The 12,087-nt window shown below is 34.6% G+C and overlaps 2 long non-coding RNA genes across 7 annotated transcripts in view; one reads left to right on the plus strand and one right to left on the minus strand.

Moving 5' to 3' along the window:
* The window catches only part of LOC132686320 (uncharacterized), a 390,554-nt gene extending 389,483 nt beyond the window's left edge, over positions 1-1,071 (minus strand). For all 4 annotated transcript variants that reach the window (XR_014136398.1, XR_014136397.1, XR_013553086.2 and 1 more), the window contains exon 1: positions 923-1,071. This is a non-coding gene — a long non-coding RNA (uncharacterized LOC132686320). The remainder of the gene's footprint in view (positions 1-922) is intronic.
* Positions 1-12,087, plus strand: part of LOC144614853 (uncharacterized) — a 116,441-nt gene that overhangs the window by 77,281 nt on the left and 27,073 nt on the right. The window contains exon 3 of one of the 3 annotated variants that reach the window (XR_013553088.2): positions 9,606-10,131. The exons of the other annotated variants lie outside the window; for them this stretch is intronic. This is a non-coding gene — a long non-coding RNA (uncharacterized LOC144614853). Of the gene's footprint in view, positions 1-9,605; positions 10,132-12,087 lie in introns of those variants that run through there. 3 annotated transcript variants of the gene reach the window in all.

Genomic DNA, 12,087 nt, shown 5'->3' on the forward strand with positions numbered 1-12,087 from the left:
ACATACCATAATCATACTTATTAAAACTAAAAAGAAAGAAAAAATATTGAAACCAGCAAGAATACCTACACTTTAGCTATAGGGGAAAAATTTGAATAACAGTTTTCTCATCAGAAATCATTGAGCACAGAAGAAAGTGGTACAATTTCCAAGTGCTAACAGAAAAACTATTGTCAACCAGAAACCAATATCCAGTAAAAATATCTTTCAGGAAATAAAGAGAAATCAAGACTTTCATAGATAAAGTAAAACTAAGAGAATTTGGTGCCATCAGTGGTATCTGGAAAAAATTGCTAAAGGAAAAAAAACTTTTTTTTCAAGTTTTAAATAGTAGGGTAACAAAAAGAACAAAAATATGGGTAATAAATGTAATACCCTTTCCTTTTCTTCCTAACTTTTCTAAATAATGTTTGATGTTTGAAGCAAACATTGTAACACTGCAATTCTCAGTGCATGTAGTGGAAATGTTTAAGGCAATTTTATCACAATCGGAAAAAAATAAAGGAAGATAAAGTTATCATACTTCACTTTAACTGGTGAAATGTCAATACTAGTAGATGGGTAAATTACTTATATATCATGTAATATATCAAAAACAATCACATTTATGTATAAATACATACCTTTTATATTTATATACATATATATTTATCTATACACACAAAGACATATAATAAAAATCATAGTCTAAAGAAAAGTTCAAATCATCCACAGGAAGGAAGAAAAAAGAAAATACAGAAGTGAAAAACAGAGGGAGCAAGCAGAAAACAAGAAAATAAAATGTCAGATATAACCCCTAACAGATTAATAATTACATCAAATGTAAATTGTCTAATTACATCAATTAAAAGACAGAGATTTGCAAAGTGGATTACTACTGATACAAACAACCACTTGGATAGATTTCAAGGGCATTATGTACCTCAACAGAATGCCAGTGAATGCAGCTGTCACAGTGCCTCAACCACCTGTCCCAGGAAACAGCAGCCTTGGCAATGTCATCAGGAGTCTCACAGAAACCATCAACAGCAGTAGCAGTGATGAAGAATGGCACTCAAATGTCCTCCTAAGTGGTGGACACTAACAAGGGGCAGAAAAAATGACAAAAATGAGTGAACATAACTGAGACCTTCATGGCTTTCCATATAATGACTGGGATGGAGTCAACATTAATTAAGTTAATAAGGCACAGAAAATCTATGATGAGATGATACTTTATATTTTATCAATATTATTTTTCACTTACCTCTATTAACATTTTTACTGCAAAGGAAAATTCAGAAGAAAAATGCTCAGATAAACATGCCCACACTGGAATCTGAAAACATTTTTTTAATGCAGAAAAATAACACCTCAATTCAGGAGGTGTTAGCTTACAGACCAATGCTATCCATAAACTAACATATATGCTATGAAAAATAAATTGAAAATATTAATGAGCAAGTTGATTAAAATAAGTTGAGCTTTAGTTCAGCACAATAATAAACTTCAGAGAGTTCACTGTAACTTGATGTTTGGTTAGACTCCTGATCCATGTGAAATGATAGTAACGTAAATAAGCTCAAAGAAGCATAATGAATGGTAGGTGAAACATTATAGTTGCCCAATTAAAGAAATTATGAGTCTATAGTTGAAACCCATGAACCTAAGGGTAGATGAATTTTGCCTGACATTTATGAGGGGAAAAAAAAAAGAAAAGATGAATAGGACTAATATGCTTCAGGCATATATTATAAACTGCAAATCCAGATTCAGAGAATGAAGGGTATTTTCTGGATGCAATGCACTAAATTGACAAACAAATACAATGTTGTAGAGATTCAAAACTAGCTGGAAGATTCTTTTTAGAAAACAATTCAGAACATTTAAAAAATCATTTCCTTGTCTTGCTGAAAATTATAACTACTATGAATTACATTTTAGTGAGGAATGAAGGCAACAGACAGGTAAACAAATCAAAAAAAAAACTATAGTTAATGATAAGTGTCTCTGAAGAGAATAAAGGCATGGTGATGCAAAAAAAAAAGATACAGCTGCCATCAGTCACTGACAAAAGATGATATAATCTTTTGCTTCCAACTTCTGTGTCAAATAAAATCATTTTTCATAACAAAAAGAACAAAATATTTTGATAGAAGGAATTTATGTCTAAGATTGGTAAGATGATTTTTAAAAATGCAGTTTGATTCTCTTTTAAACCTCCAAAACATATTATAAATGGAATGGGATATATTGTATACCACATAAGTATGTTGTCATCAGGGTAGACTGATGATCAGTTAAACATAATATGATGTAATCTGATATCAATAAACATAAAAATTTTCACTACCTGCCAAAAAACACAACTGTAAAAGTACAAAATAGGGAAACTATGCTGCTTTTTATATCCAATTTCATCACTAGACAAGGTCATCATAATATTTTGAGTGATGAAAGGCTAAGAGCAAAGATGAAAATAGCAACTGTTATGTTGGATCATGGAGAATGGGGTGATGTGGACCTTGATAAGAAGCCAAAATGTTGTCAATGATGAAGCAGAGATTGGTTAGGTCAGATACTGTGGTTACTTAAAAATACATAGCAAACTGAAGCATGGATACACCAGAATCAGAATCGCTAGGAAAATCAATGATCAAACTACAAGAAGACAAAACAGAAGACCCTAAGCAGGCATGCAAATAAATAATCCAGACACACAGTTATGGACAGCATTTCTGTTATGTAAACACCTTCCTTAAGGACACATAGATTTACCCCTGTACCTAAAATTTAATATGACATCAGGTAGATTAGCATGAATGGAATCAAATGTTTATTCTGGAGTAGAGAACCCTCAGCGAAAACAAGGTAGCTGTGTTCAAATACGTGCTGATTTGTCATATGTAATCTCAAAGAGAGGATCTAAGACTAGTGGCTGATCTAAAAGAGATACATATCTTAAATATAAAAATAAACCCTTTGAGAGTTTCCTTTCAAAAGTTGAATAAGTTAGATCAGTACATATGAGTTGAAAGTATAGATTGTAATAAAAACCTTATTGGTAAAAAACTCAAATCCTGAATAAAGTGATCAGTCACTTCAAGTAGATGACTAAGACTTTTTTGACCCAAAGATCCATAATTTTAGTCATTAAGGTCAAAGTGACTAGTTTGATTTTTTTTTATTTCATGTCCTTAACTCAGCATTTGAAGAAGTATAGAGTGAGAGACTAAAAAGAAAGTACATGAAAGTCAAAAGTAATTCCAAGAAAAATCACTTCTGTTCTTTTTATCTTATCCATCATTATCACTATTATAATCATGTGATTCTCCTTACAATTCTTCAATGATTCTTGACTTCTCATTCAGCGTAAGTTCTCAGCCTGGTGTTCCAATGTTTCGAATAAGTATCTACAACAACTCTCCAATCCAAGCTTTTAATTCAATTCAAATTCATTCTGATCTTTCAAAACTTATTTCCCTTCTGTGTCCTCTGTTTCTAATTGTTCCCATTAAAATACATAGCAAAATACCAGTCAGAGAGCAGATTCTTAGCAAATAATTTTTGAGTTGTCAATAGCTGACTATACAGCTTATGGCTCCTTATAAGCTTCATTTTTTTTCCTCCAGCTTTAAGAATCCCTAAATAAATATCTACTTAGTTGTGGCATCACTGATGAAGTTATAATGTACTTTTCTAACAGCTGAAGATTGTTAGAAGATTGAAACCTGATGATTCAAGTTTCAATCACAAAAACAAATATTTAGTGAATATCTTAATACCAGAGATACAACAGCACAGGCTCTAAAGGAATGCATAATCAAAGACGGAAGAAAAGAAAACAGAATTTGAAGTGCCTCAACATAAGAAGGTGAACGTGCACTGGGGGAGTGCTTAACAGCACTTAAGCACTGTGATTAACAGCAGTGCTTAATCACATTGTTGTGAGAACCAGTCGAGAACTTGTAACAGGAAATATACCTAAGTTGGTTTGAAGCAAATCTAAGTAAAAATATGTTAACAGGGAAATGAAGTATGGTAAGAGTCTGGAAGTAAATGAAACTGTACGTACAAAGAGCCAGAAGAAAGAAGAAGAGGCATGCTCAGTGATTTGAAAAGTTTTCAGTATATAGGGGAGAAATGAGAGAGAAAACTGAAAAGGTAAAAAGGAGATCATGTAAGATCTTTGATGCCACACTTAAAAGTTTTTTCTTCTGTAAGTAATAACCCACAAGATAGTATTAATGTAAGAAGAAATGTTTGAGCCATAGAACAACATGCTGTCTTGGTGTCTTGCTATGAGAGATCTGTGCTTTTAGATCTTTAATATTTTAGTTTAGTTTCTCATATCATGGTGTCACTAGCACTACGCCAATACAGGTAAAACTTCACCCAGTGACCAACGTGGCTGCGAATAAGGCCATGTGGCAACACAACTCAGACCATGTTCCTAGGGGTAACTGATAGCTCTTCCTAAGAGAAATAGGTTAATGAAAGGAAAAATGCATGGATCCATCCTAGATAAAAAGGTATTAACATACATCTGGTCCCCAAAACAGAAAGAGTGTTGTTCTTAAGCTATCTGTACATCATTAGTTGAAATCCATGAAGCATTTCCCCATAGAAACATTGTGGCAAATGGTTAGATCTACTTCTTATCTTTCAGCCAACAGGAGCCAGGAACTCTGACTTCCCTGACACAGAGTGAGGCTTCATCAATAAAGACAGATAATAAGATAGATGGAGGATATGGAGATAGTAGGGTAAGAAATAGAAGGCAGAAGACAGAACAAGTATTCCAGGGAGATATATCTGAAAGCATCCAGAATGTGCTTCTTGTGTAATTATCTGGAAAACCTCTCTTTCCATCCTGCTCCCATCTTTGGCTTCTGATCAACCATACTTTCCCATCCAAGCCAATGCAGTAACTGAACCAGTCATCTAGCTTTGTGTGCATCTGAGTGTAGGTGTGTGTGTGTGTGTGTGTGTGTGTGTGTGTGTGTGTGTGTGTGATTTTCTAAGGGTATTGCTATTGTTATCATTCTGCTGTCAGAGAATGAGATAAGGCTAATTCAATAGGCTAAGTCACAGAACATCAACCCTATTCTGTTCCAAGGGTTTTAACCTAAGAAGGAAGTGATGCAAGACATGAATCCTAGGGATGTAAGCAGGGAAATGGTGTGAGGGACATAACTTTGTCATAACTAATCTCCCCCCAATTCCCTGGCCTGAGTCCTCACCTTGTGGTGAAGTGAGAAATTAGAACTATACTTCTATGAAGGGCAGAATTAGAGAATTGTGCAAACACAGATAGCTAAATAATTAAAAGCAGATTTAACAAAATAGATACATAGATCAATGGAACAGAATAGAATACCCAGAAATGGACCCACAACTATATGGTCAACTCATCTTCAACAAAGCAGGTAAGAATACCCAATGGAAAAAAGTCTCTTCAACAAATGGGGCTGGGAAAACTGGACAGCAACATGCAGAAGAACGAAACTAGACCACTTTCCTACAATACACAAAAATAAACTCAAACTGGATTAAAGACCTAAATGTGAGATTGGAGGGGCCCCTGGGTGGCTCAATTGAGTTGACTTTTGATTTCAGCTCAGGTCATGACCTCACAATTCATGAGTTTGAGCCCCGTATCAGGCTCCATGATAACACTGTGGAGCCTACTTGGGATTCTTTCTCCCTTTCTCACAGACCCTACTCCACTCATTTGTGAGCTTTCTCACTCTCCCAAAAATAAATAAATAAACTTTAAATGTGAGACAGGAAACCACCAAAATCCTAGAAGAGAACACAGGCAGAAAGCTCTTTGACTTTGGCCATAACAACTTCTTACTAAACACATCTCCAGAGTCAAGAGAAACAAAAGCAAAAATGAACTATTGGGGCCTCATCAAGATAAAAAGTTTCTGCACAGCAAAAGAAACAATTAATAAAATCAAAAGGCAGCCTACAGAAATGGAGAAGATATTTGCAAATGGAATATCTGATAAAGTGTTAGTATCCAAAATCTACAAAGAACTTATCAAATTCAACACCCAAAAAATAAATAACCCAATTAAAAAATGGGCAGAAGACATGAACATTTTTCCAAAGAAGACATCCAGATGACAAACAGACAAATGAAAAGATGCTCAACATCACTTATCAGGGAAATACAAATCAAAACCACAATACGATACCACTTCACACCTGTCAGAATATCTAAAATTAGCAACATAGGAGACAATAGATATTGATGAGGATGTGGAGAAAGGGGAATCCTCCTACACTGTTGGCGGGAATACAAACTTGTGCAGCTACTCTGGAAAACTGTATGGAGGTTCCTCAAAAAGTTAAAAATAGAACTACCCTACGACTCAGCAACTGCACTACTAGGTATTCACCCAAAAGATACAAAAATACTCACTTGAAGGGGCACATTCACTCTGATATTTATAGCAGCATTATCGACAATAGCCAAACTATGCAAAGAGCCCAAATGTCCATCAACTGACGAAGGGATAAAGAAGATAAGAAGGAATAAGAAGGAATATTATTCAGCCATCAAAAAGAATGAAATCTTGCCATTTGCAATGACGTGGATAGAGCTAGAGTATAGTATGCTAAGCAAAATAAGTCAGTCAGAGAAAGACAAATAACATATGATTTCACTGATATGTGGAATTTAAGAGACAGAACAGATGAACATACAGGAAAGGGAAAAAAAGAGAGAGAGATGGAAGCAAACCATAAGAGACTCTTAAGCATAGAGAACAAACTGAGGGTTGCTGGAGGGGAGGTGGGTGGGGGACAGGCTAAATTCTTGGTGGGTATTAAGGAGGGTAGTTGTGATGAGCAATGGGTGTTATATGCAAGTGATAAAGCATTGCATATATGCCTGAAAACAATTTTACCATATGCGTTAGGTAGCTAGAATTTAAATAAAAACTTGAAAAAAACAGCTGTAAATATTTAATATTTTGTTTACTTTAAAGAATTATTTTAAATATATTTAATTTTAAAATCATTCTGTTTTAAAGACAAGTACAATATAAAGACAAAAGTCAAGATTAAAAAACTAATTCATGGTTTATAATAATGTTCAAGTTATTTTCCTTGCATAATTAGACCTTATATATTTATAGTTTTGGTTAACTCTTACTAACTGGAATTTAAGCTCTTATTTTTGGCTACAACTTCCTCAATAAAAATGCCTTTTTAGTGGGGGAAAGTATCTTCCTGTCTGACAAATGCATAATGCATAAAATATTAAAGATCTTAAAATAGCAAAGTGATATGATCCCTGAGAGAGGACATCTTTATGCACATAGTAACTCCCTCATCAAAACAGATATGTTCTGTCATCTCTGAAATCTAAGCTGGGATTTGGTCTCCTTGACCTTAACCAACCTGCACAATAAACCCACAATTATTTAAGTAGTGTTTCCAGTAGCTACAACATTTAACATGCAGGAAATCAAATCCCAGCTCCAATTAATAAAATGTAACTTTAATATTGAACTATTAAACAAATTTTCTAAAAACCCCATTGAATCCAATGAAAAAGAAATTTTCTTAATCAAAACATCATTAGTGTGAATTAACTAATTCTAGCCAAGGGAGCATAAGCTCTTTAAAAACACAGTTTTTAAATATTATGGTAAAACATTGATTTAAAAGATATATATTATTAATCACAAATATCAGCTGTTAAGGTGGTGTTAAGGGAAGCTAAATGCTTGAAACTACAAATTCACACCATTTAGAATCTGGCACAGTAAAATTAAATGTTTAAGAAGCAAGTTGATATCCTTGAAAATTTGGGATAGAAGTGAATAAGATGTTAATAATTTTATCTTTTAACACCTCTCTTATGACAATTAGGTTCTTCTTTTCTGTTTTGTAATAATGTATGTGTTTAATTTTTTCTGGAAAAAAAAAGGGATTGAGAACGGGAAAAACACGCATGCATTCAGCTCAATGTATGACAAACAATTTTGTGACAATTCAATCTTATGCCACTCTTCAAAGATGGGTAATAGTCAAGAACCATTATCCCTGGTGTCTATTTTGTTGTACTCTATACACTGTGTCTTGTCTATGATAAATTGCTACAGGTCTTTAGAGATTTTAACTATTTGGTTTTGACTTCCACATCACATTTCTTGATTTAAAGGCTTTACCAGATATACGGCAAGCCAAGTTTCCCACTGCAGTGCTATGGCCCAAATTACTACTCAGTTGCCATAACTGATAGTTGCATTCCTATTCTCTGAAGACAGTATCGTATTCTCCTTGTCTTGGTGGTATTGAATAAGTATGTTTATCACCACTTGATTAAATAGTTCAGTACTCCTGGGATTTCTACTCCCATATTTTCTATGATATGGGCATATCAAGAGCTGAATCGCTCTATTTGATAAAAAAGAGATCACCTCTGGCAGTAGAAATCAAAGCTACCATTCAGCAAAATGACATATTAAATATACTTCCTGGAAAGATTTTTCACATGTTGGAAGAATAAAATCAGATCCAGTAGTTAGGATTCTGCCAATATTTACAATCTACTTATTCCTTTGCAATGCCTGATACCCACAAATGAAGAAATCCCTCTTTATGAGGTGCTTGCCTAATCTATAAATAATATTCACTTAGCAGAAAATAATTTGTGCATGCTGTAAATGTGGCAGGTAGAATGAAATTAATTTGGGAAGACTGACAATAATAGAGCACTTCTATAATACTTGAACTGAGGAAGAGACATTAGATTAATATTTATTTAGTTCTAACTATGTGCCAAGCATTTTCACATACAATATTTCATGAAAACTTCTCATCTGCTCTAGGAAAATTGTATTTAATCCTATTTTTAGGAACTAAACCCCACAGAATGCAAGTAATTTCCCTAAGATCACAACTGCTAATAAGTGGCAGAGCTGGGATATGAATAAACTCTACCTAAACTTAAAGTCCTATCATCTTTCCTCTGTACCAATAAGGAAAACTCTGTCTCTACTGGCTTTGCAACATTGAGCGCAATGCATAGTGCTCCACAGAGGAAATAATGGCTGGATCCACAAAATAGACTATAGTATTACAAGGCTTATTGTAACAGGGTTTTTAACTTTTAAAGTCTATAAATCTCCCAGTTTGAGGCTAGATGCATAGACTGACTATCTCTATGGTCTCACAGGGAAAGTGACAAATGATCCTTCCAGGGAGATTTCCACTTGTCCTTTTAGGCAGAGATCTGCCAACTATGTCAAGTGAGTCTAGAAAATACAGAATTGCCTAAAATCTGCTTTCCTGAAATATACTCCTTTGATAGGGTTAAAATCAAAATCAAAGTACCTGCATTTTATCTTGAAATAGTTATAAATGCCTTCAAGAAATGGAAAGGAACCACTGCAGTCTTCACATTTAGTGCTATTTGAAATTTTTCCCCGGCAATCCTGTGTTCGAGCGTACAACACAGCATATTCAAAATAGTTGTGGGAGAACAGCTGTACTGATCAGACACAGATTTTAAAAGTGGATGAAATAGCAGTATTGTGTCATCAAATCTTCCAGCCCCAGGAGCAAGTGATAAGACATGTTCTTTTTTTTCTTTCCCTTTGCAGGTGCAATCATTTACAACTAAATGGAAGGAATGTCTCTCACACAAGCAATTAATACACACTAGAATTTTCCCAGTAACCAGATGGCATGCATTTCATACCAAGCTTTTTGAAATAAGAACTAAAATCATCTGCCAATAAGTTGCATGGAAGTTTTCCACAGTCTCCTTAGGTGACCTCCTTTAAGATTTTGAATTTTTTGAGGTCAGAAAGCTTATAAATATTCATTTCTTGGTGACTCACTTTCAGGGCTGTGGTGGAGTAATTATAGAATAATTCTAGTTAGCCATCATTGAAAACATTCTGACTTTAGCTCATGTTAGGTTATGCTTTTTTTTTTTTTTTTTTTTTTTTTACTTTCTGCTTGTTTTCAATATAGTTCTTACTCAGAGTGCCACATAAAGAAATGTAGATAAATCTAAAAGGCTATGGACAATGTTATTCTCTTTGACTAGAGACATTATTGCTTTGAGTCCAAAACTTTAGAGAATGTATGAGAGTATTGAAATTCAAAATTTTTCAATATACGTAAGCATTATTTTAATGGTCTAAATAGCATCTGTTGCCTTCTCATCTGCAACTGATGCTCTAATTTTCTTTTGGATGATATCCCTACCTTCTTTCTACCAGTCCCTTATTGAAGGGAGGATATGTGATCTGGATCTGCCTGGAGGGGTACACCACAGGATTCATTCAGAATGGTCACATGTCCCAAGTCAGGCAATCAGAGCCATAAAACACATCTGTGGGATTTTTGTTGGAACAGGAAGAAATATCTTTTTCTTTAGACTTAAAACTTATAGAAGAATATAAACATAGAGATGCTGGTGGACATCTTGTTACCATATAAGGGAGCTTATTTAGGAATAAAGCCAGAAAAGTAGAAAGATCTCAGAAATGGAGTAAGAAAGAGGGAGAGAGAGATGGAGATGGAAATAGAGACAGATAGAGACAGACAGAGAGGGAGGGAGGGAAAGGGAGGAGGGAGGGAGGGAAAGGGGGGAGGGAGAGAGGTTAACAAGAACCCTAGATGCTGCTGGAACCTAATTCTATATATTTTATATATATTTTATATATATACATATATAAACATACATGTGCATGTATATGTATATGTGTGTGCGTGTGTGTGTGTGTGTGTGTGTGTGTGTATATATATATATATATATATATATATATATATATATATGGCAAATAACATTTGTGCTCTCTCTGACTCTGGAAAAACAATAGTGTGCTCCCAGGCATTGATTATACTATTCTATGGGAACGTTCTCTTCAGATTTGGAATAAATTCATTTCCTTAGAAATATGCGTCAAAATTCTCATTCTATCTAAATTAACCAAGATACGGATTGTTTGCTTGTCCAGTCTCATATTAAGAGATGGTCTAGTGAAGATGAGTGTGGCCCTGGAGGAAAATTCTCTTACTCATGAATTATTCTTTATCTTTGCAACATTTATACACATGGATAGTGGTATCATAAACTGCAGGATGGTTGTTGTTTTCTATACATGAAGGAAACCACACAACTTTAAAATACCATTTTTTCCCTAAGGACAAAAAAGGGAGTAAAACCCTATTTCAGATGCCATCTCGACTTATGATTTCCTTTGTCATTTTGGGCTCAGCTTTCAGCTTCATTTGTTCAGCATGGTACTGACTGGATTTATGAGGCATAACTGGACCATTCTAGTCTATTTCCCACAGTAAATGTTTCAGGCTTTCCCTCCCCTTTCTCTCCAGCATTTCTTTCTCTCTATGCCTCACTCTCAAAATTATCAGACTCTCAGAGGATTTGTCCATTCTCAAGTTGTTCCTTTTTCCATGTTCTTTATCATGTTCCTTTCCACCTCTCTAAAACTTTGCTCTGTCACTTCTACATGTGTTTTATATTTACAGTCTTTCCCATTTCAATCAACTGGCTCTTTCTCTTTTTCCTTCAAGTATAAAAAAATATATATCAAATTTGCCTTGGGAAAAGAAAAATCCCCTGTATTATCACCCCATTCAGGTCCCATACTATGGCGAGTCATTAGTATAATCTGCCTGCCCAGGTCTGGTTTGGGTTTCCTAACGGGAGTCTTATGATTAGGTGGACCTGTGTGACTAGATCTGGCCAAAGAGTTGTGAGTAGAAGGGACATATGTCACTTCTAAGCCAAAATACATAATCGTCAATGCAAGGCTGTCCAGAGCTCCCTTTCTATGTGCTGATACGTGTCAGTACTTAAAATAATGGATGTTCCATCAACTTGAGACCCAAAGCAAGAAGATGTGGAATATAACATCAGCCAAAGGACGTGCAGTGAGTGAAAACTTGTGTTAATCCATTAAGCTCTGTGGTTCCTGTGGTTTAAATTGGCTTATTCTGATTGATACACTTACTATTCTGTTTCTTTGTCAGCTTATTTATTTAACTTCTAATCTAAACAGAAGGGTTTTTTTACATGTTTCCACTATTTTCTGAATGTCCCATCATTTC

The sequence above is a fragment of the Panthera onca genome, chromosome F1, assembly GCF_046562875.1.
Source record: "Panthera onca isolate mPanOnc1 chromosome F1, mPanOnc1 haplotype 2, whole genome shotgun sequence".
Taxonomy (NCBI): Eukaryota; Metazoa; Chordata; class Mammalia; order Carnivora; family Felidae; genus Panthera; species Panthera onca.